This window comes from Dysidea avara, chromosome 8, assembly GCF_963678975.1.
Source record: "Dysidea avara chromosome 8, odDysAvar1.4, whole genome shotgun sequence".
NCBI classification, from domain to species: domain Eukaryota; kingdom Metazoa; phylum Porifera; class Demospongiae; order Dictyoceratida; family Dysideidae; genus Dysidea; species Dysidea avara.
The window spans coordinates 30,553,524-30,561,204 of NC_089279.1; positions in this window are offsets into that span (position 1 = coordinate 30,553,524).

The following is a 7,681-nucleotide window of genomic DNA, read 5'->3' on the forward strand; positions in this document are numbered from 1 at the left end:
TCTAGAACTGAATCATTTATACGGTTAGGAATTCTTCCTGAACTTGTTGGAAAATGGTACACCAAGCCTGGCAAGTCATCACACACCGAACAGCTACTGAATGATGATACTGAGTCTACTGATCAGGTTGTTGTTGATGAAATATCTTGTGAGGACAGTGATTTTGTGGAAAGCCTGGGAGTCACAGGTGTGGAGAACCAGGAAGTTATGGAGATCCAGCCAACTACAGACAGCCAGCAATTTGTGAATAGTGATGACAGAGAATCTAGTGACCAAGATGAGCAGTGGTGTTATTGCGGAAAGGGCGAGTCAGAGGGTAGTATGATCGGTTGTGACAATGATGCTTGTCCCAGACAATGGTTTCACTTGTCATGCTTGCACTTGACTCTAAATCAAGTACCCAAAGGGAAGTGGTATTGTCCTGAATGTAGACATAAGAAAACACAAAAGTAATGTTTTGTACTTGTGTACTAAATATGGCTATATATTGTTGCAGATTATACCATATACTGCATGCATACAGTATGTAATTAAATTTTGAAATGATCATATCATACACTATATGAATTTTTATACTGGCAAATTAATATACATTTAATCAGGTGATACAACAGAATCACAGCATTTACACAAAGCACAACATATAGTTAATATTTTATCTATTGTTGATAATTGTTCAGTGTCATCACAAGTTAACATACATATAGGCAATGTAGACTGAAGTATAGTATATTTTTGCCTCACCATGCCAATAACTCTTTCTACATGAATACGGACCCTTGAAAGCCTACGTGCAGCATCTACTTCAACCTTGGTCAACTGCTTCTTGCCCCTTGTGAAAGGGGGCAATTTTACCTCAGCACAATACAATCCAATTGACTCTTGAATTGTAAACCCACGATCAGCTAAAACAACATCACCTGGTAGTAACTTGCTTAGTAACCCAGAGTTCTCAGTTATGTGAACATCAGAGGTTCTTCCTCCCCATCCTTGAGATATAAAAGCAATAGATCCTTGAGGAGTAATTCCTATGAGATATTTCACAGTATTGTGATGTTTGTAGTTTGACCAAGTCTGAGCCCGTGCTGGAAGAGATGTAGGGCGTTCAATAAAAATCTCAAAGCAGTCAATTATTACCACACATTTCTGGAAGTGTTTCCGGAACTCAGTTGGCATTGTTTTTATCAATTCACCCCTTTCTGGCCACTGTATCAAATAGGATAGTTTGGTATATAAAACATCCATCCATCTGCTAAAATATCTAGATATGGTGGATTGACACACACCAAATTGATAAGATAAATCTTGATCACCCAGGTTCAGGCGGAGTTTCATTAACGCAATGAAAAACTGCTCAAATGGAGTTTTCTTACCACCTGAAAAACAGTCTGGCAATCCTTTTGAAACAAAATCAAAAATAATCTTCAAAACTCCATATGATGGTAGGCCAGTGTAGTACTTAACTCTTTTGTCATCATTCTTTAATACTGCTTCTTTTATGCCAGTTCTGGATTTATAGTCATCAATCACAGTTTGTAGAATCTTATTTTGCGTTGTAAGATCTTCAACTTGTTTCTCTAACTTCTTCACACGCTCCTTCAATTCCCAACATTCCTTGGATTTTGTGGCTTGCTCAAAGTGACTTTGCAAAGTAATACCACTATTGGCTTTCTTCAGTTTCTTGCCATGCCCAGTTCTAATTGATGCTGCAGTCATTACTTGACTGTTAACTGATGGTACATTACTACTAGTTTTTGCATTAGCCTCACCTAATGGCTCTACTAGCTGGGTGGAATTCTCACTTCTCTTCCTCTTAGTAGCTTTCCTTCTCTCATACCTACTTAAACTTTCCTCCAACTTCCGTTTCTGTGGCGAAGAAACATGCTGAAAAACACTTGGAACATAGTCGGGAGATAAAGGATCGCTACTTTTTTCACCTGAGATAAAATGTTCACTACAAATCCAAGTATTTTGCGTGGGCTCCCAATGTTCACGACGAATTGCACTAATCCATCTTGCTCTTGTTTCAGGTTCCAGTGGAAATTTATACCAATGAATTTCATTCCCTTTCACAAAGACATTGTGACAGCCAACAGCGCAGCAGCTCTTTACCATATCCTTTGTTGTTGGGTAGATCTATAATATAATCTATGGTGTTAGCTACAGCTACTTAGTGCAAAAACACTTCGTGGGGCCACGCCTATGCCACACCGACTATATAGTTAACAACTTGAATTAGCAAGTCCACAGAAACCCTACAACACTACAACAAAACACTACAATGCACCTGCCGTAACCAAGTGCTTTTCCACTCGTAATTACCGACAATTATACGCATGCGTAAGGCCACGCCCCTTGCATACTCTCTATAGGCAAACCAGGATTGGATAATGTCAGTGCTAGCTGGACTATACAAACACGACTATGTTGACTGGTATAACGTGACAGTAGTTGCAACATAAGGTAGAGAAATAAAGTGCCTATTTTGCGATGGTTACTTTTTTATTTTAGCGAGGTCGCAAGAAAACTATGACGACTCCTAAAGATTTTTTTATCACGTAACGCAATACAAATCTATTGAGAGATGTTGCGTAATTTAGGACTAATATTGCGAAACCGGCCCTACACGTAAATAACTCACAGTAGTGGCCGCGCGTCTTTTAATTGGACGTGCGCTTTGTAGTTTCTTGGCCGCGCGACTCACTACCGTGAGTCTTGATATAGAATTTCACAGGGTTTGTGAGAGCACAGTGTGGTTTAAGTACCTAGGGATGCAGTCACCATGGATTTTTTCATACAGCTTTCATTAAGCAATGACTAACTACGTACACATAAATATAATTGCCTTGCTACCAGAGCTTGACTGGACATGCAGGTACGTATATATCAAATGCTACAGTTTTAAAGATGTTTCAGACATATAATGCAATCTGATGAAGTATTGCAATTTTAAGATCAAATTGTAGCAGTGAAAAATAACTTTTAGTATTGCATGTTTACATTCACCATTACCGTGAAACTTAGCAGTCAAAGATTACACATAGTTAGCTTTGACATGCTAGGTTAGGATGTAAAGAACACAGAATTGCAATATGTCGTCAATCAGTTAATCAAAAGTGTAGAATTTCAACTATGACATGTTTGGCACAATTGTATGCATACAATATTGGGTAAGATAGCTGTGCTGAAATCGCATGCAAAGAAGAGTTCAACTAGCACAGTGGTCATGGTAATTTTATTACTGTGTAGCAGAACTTTATAGATGACTGTTCTAGCAGTATTATTCTTTCAAATTCCCACATTCAATAAATCAGTCCTGCAAATATAATTTTGACCATGCAGCACTGATTAGTTTTCAGAAGAGCTCAATTCTTTTCCTTGCTGTTTTTATCTTTCTGTTATGGTACGCTTGTTGTATCATAAGCAAACAATTGATGAAATGTACTCTACTAGCTTTTCCTATAAGCAAGTACATGGTTAAATTTCTTAGGGGGTAAACACTCCTAGATCTGGGTCCCTAGACTGAAAATTGTACACTTCAAAGCATGCCAAGCTAATCCAAAGATTCCATCTGTCAAAATACGTATATTCATGCTTGAGGAGAGTGCCTATGCACTGCACAACACAACACAGTACAGCACAACACAGCCTAGGGATACTTGTGGTGGTGGTATGGTGGACTATTGCATGCTTTAAGTGATTGTGGTACGAGTGAATGTAAAACGCAGAGTGGAGATGTACTTATCTTTGTGTTACAGGACTGCCCGACTGCTCTAATAGAGTAATTGTGAATAAAACACAAAAACATAGACATGTGTTGATAAATATTTAAATTTAATGACATAATTTATACTTTAATAACATACTTTATAATTTAATGTCACTTGAAATACTCTAGGTTATTCTAAAGTTTCAAATTACTATTTAAAACACCAAAATTGCAAACAGGCATATTTCCGAGTCTTGGATGTCTTCCCAGCATGCATGCCTGAGGTGGATCCTATCAAAAATTTTAATCTAATGTGGTAAGGAACTCACAGAAAAAAATTGGTGCTTTTGTCAGTTGTGTCCACATTTTTTTGCTAAGCCACCTAACTATTCCACCTTCAAACGGCACACGTGATCTCCATAGATTTCAAGAGCGATTTACGTGCCTGGAGTAGTGGGGTTGAATGGGGTAGACCGGCTGAATAGACTAAACTTGAAGTGCACTCTCGAATGGTATTTGTGAAAACTTTGGTGAGCGCTTGGTTAAACTTTCAATACAAAATGTATACGTATGCGCTCATGTGTGCGTGTCCAACCTCCTCTGGCATGGAGCTAGGTATGCCGGCATGAAAATTGCATTCTGTTCCTTCCTGTAAATATACTCACGGTGTGGTGCACCAGATTTATTCGCCACATGATACACTAACGTGTGTATTGATTAACATCAACTAAACTGATTAACATCCAATACCCATGTCACCCCTAGTCTGCCCCACACAGTGACCATCTTCCTGCAGACACAGCCCTACATATACAGGCAGAGACTAGACTGTGCATCAATATATTCTCCTACATGAGAGAGTACAGTGGAACCTCTCTTAACGAACTTGCTGAATTAAGGACAAAATAGAAAAAACCTGCTTAATAAGGACAAAAATTTTGGTCCCAATAGGTCTGGTTGATACATTTTTTACCTCTGAAAGAGGAAAACCTCTATATTACAGCAAAAAGTGGACAAAAATTCTGGGTCCCAAAATGTTCATAATAGAGAGGTATCACTGTATAGTGCGAGCCATATTTATGTGGTTTCTTTCTTACTTCAAGTGAAACATATAGCATGATGTTCACAGCTAGATTTAAAAATCTATCAGTAGTGTTATGACTTTTCATTCACCTGAGCACTTTTTTGCCAAAGGTTAGCATGAGTTATAGATGAAAATGCTGAAAATCTGTATCTTTAATCATCATATACAAGCTATAAGCTACACTGCTAATAGTGGGTGAGTATCTGCACTTCACAAGTGCTTTCATTGCATATGGGTGTGGATGTTGGTTAAAACAGCAACTCATCAATATAGTTAATAGTTAATAATATTAGCTATTTACTAGAGTGATAGCTGATGTTGATGTCACTAATGGAGATAAGTGTCCACATGGATGGAAGAGGATTAATCATCCAGTTGCAGCTTGTAGAGCTCCTATAGTGATGATGATGGATGCTATTCTGCTCAATTCTCAACTAACCAAATTCCTTAGTCGAGTGTACCACAAAAGCACTACTGATGTTTTCCATCCTAAAACAATTCCTGCATGTTGATGAAACTTTTGGCATTCCAAGAAAGCATATTTGGATATATTAATAGGTGAAAGCGAGGTCGGTGGTCATGACAGTTGCCTGTGCGTCATACATGAAGGAACTTCACCACCACCTTTTGTTCATAACTACTATTGTGAGTCAGGATCATTTAAACATCCATGCTCCAAACACACTTTCAGTAGTGACCCAGTCTGGGATGATGGCCCAGTGAGAACAGTTGTTGTTCAGAGCCAAACCTGCCACGGTTCATTCATCAAATACCTAGCTCTGACCAGTGACAAGAATCTCGAGGCCATGCAGAATTTGCCATGATTAAGACTTTTGGAATGAAGGTGTTCTGAGGGTGTTCTGGTGAAAAAGATCAAACTGTATGTATAGTAGCTGATGTGATGACTGTAATTACTGACTCTGTGTAGCTAGTTGTGATTTTTGTCATAAATTTCATTTATTTAGGGATTTGTGTGCTGGTATTATGTAAAAAAAATTGGGCAGTAAAAGCTGGTTAAAACGTTTTTAGTTACTACATGTGAAGATGAAAGACAACTACTATAAGCTACAATAGAAGAAAAGGTGATTGCTGGTGTTTACATGGTAATAGATTGAGAGTAAAATATCATAGTAATACTCAGCTCTAATATGTACAAGTGTAGGGATAAATTTTACATTTGAGTTGGGATAAAAACATAAAAATAAAACACAGTGAAACAAAGGAGGTCAAGCCACATATACAAGACCTGTACCAGCTGACACTTAGTTCTTACTTAAGTAGGGATGAAATGTCCGCTAGTATAGCTTCAGGTGTAGACCACATCAAAGGAAAAAATGGCTAAAGACACATTAATCATGTGATTGTTGTCTATCAGTGATACAAACTTGAGATCACAATTTACAGTTAAGTCATGTGCTAATACCTGTACATTATGTAAACCATCATTACATGTGACCCAGTCTGGGAAAACCGGTCTTATTGCCTATTTAAAAGTATCAGAAAATGGTAGTTTTAAGTATTTGGTGTGTTGTAGCTCGCCAATGGTAGAAACTACATGTACCAAATTGTCACACATTTTACATCAATCGTATTTTACTTTCAAAAGCATCCACAATAGAAGTAACAAACACTGAAGTTTCCCACTACTTCAGATAGTTTTAAACTTGATGTTGACTCTACCAGGTGAGCTTCAAAAAGGGTGGGAGGCGCGGGCCAGAAGCAGGCAAGGGACTATTTTTAAAAGTTATAGAGGAAGGTGTAGGGATTAATTAGGCCAAGTTATGAGCCATTCAGGTATCAAAACTGGCTAAAATGATAGGGTCTTTTATTCAACACCATGGAGCTGTACAGACACACACAGCCATCCCCAGGCTGGCCAGAGCTCATTGGGACCCCAGACCGCTCATACAGATCAACACTGTGCTTGGGAAAAGCAGCCAGCAAAAGCAGATCACTCAAGTCTAACTGTTTGACTACGAAATTTAATAGATTATTAATGTAGCTTTGTGTTCTTGGTGAATAATCAAATCTGCAGTCATGGGCGATAAGACTGGTTTTCCCAGATCCAGTATCTACAAACAGTATAGTATTCTACAGAGCTGAGAAGTCAGCATCAGTAGGTCACTCATGTGAAATATCACAAAAAGCTGTAGTTCTTCTGTCTGTAGGTCACCAAGCTAAAACTGGGAGAATTTGTTCCAATTCACTGATCATGATAGTACAGCAAACACACAAGAGAATACAATAGCATAAAGACACAGTAAATAAGGAACAAGGTTAGAATGGTTATGTAACAGCTACTAGAACACGAATACAATGTAAATGGACTACAAAAATGAACTACTAAAAATAGCATATGCAGTAATTAAAATGTGTGCATGATGAGTTCATTATTATGTCTGTGCAGCTACATAATGGCTTCTGTATAGGTCTGCTACATTGTAACAATGACTTTGCGTGTGAGTAACTATTGGTATGTTTACATAGTAACAATTGGTATGTTTACATAGTAACTATTGGTATGTTTACATAATCTCAACTGCCAGACAGCCAGAGGCTAGTACTGAATGGTATAAAGTACATCAATTTATGGAGCATGCATCAGATTTTACATAGTAGGGTATAGTGTTTGTTTACTTAAGAGCTTGTTACTTCTCATTCAAAGATGTTGGTAATTTATTGTATTATAACAGTGATTCTCACTAAAGAACCGGTAATGGCTACTACTGAGGAGTGTAGTGTGTTTAGGTTTAAATCACCTTTTTACCCTGGAGAATCTTGTGAAGATATCTACAGTAAGAATCTTGCGTCTCACGAGTGGTCAGGATATTACTGATGGTCCGAGTAGGGTGTTCTGTGGCATGACTTACGCTGGATCATCTTGTGAG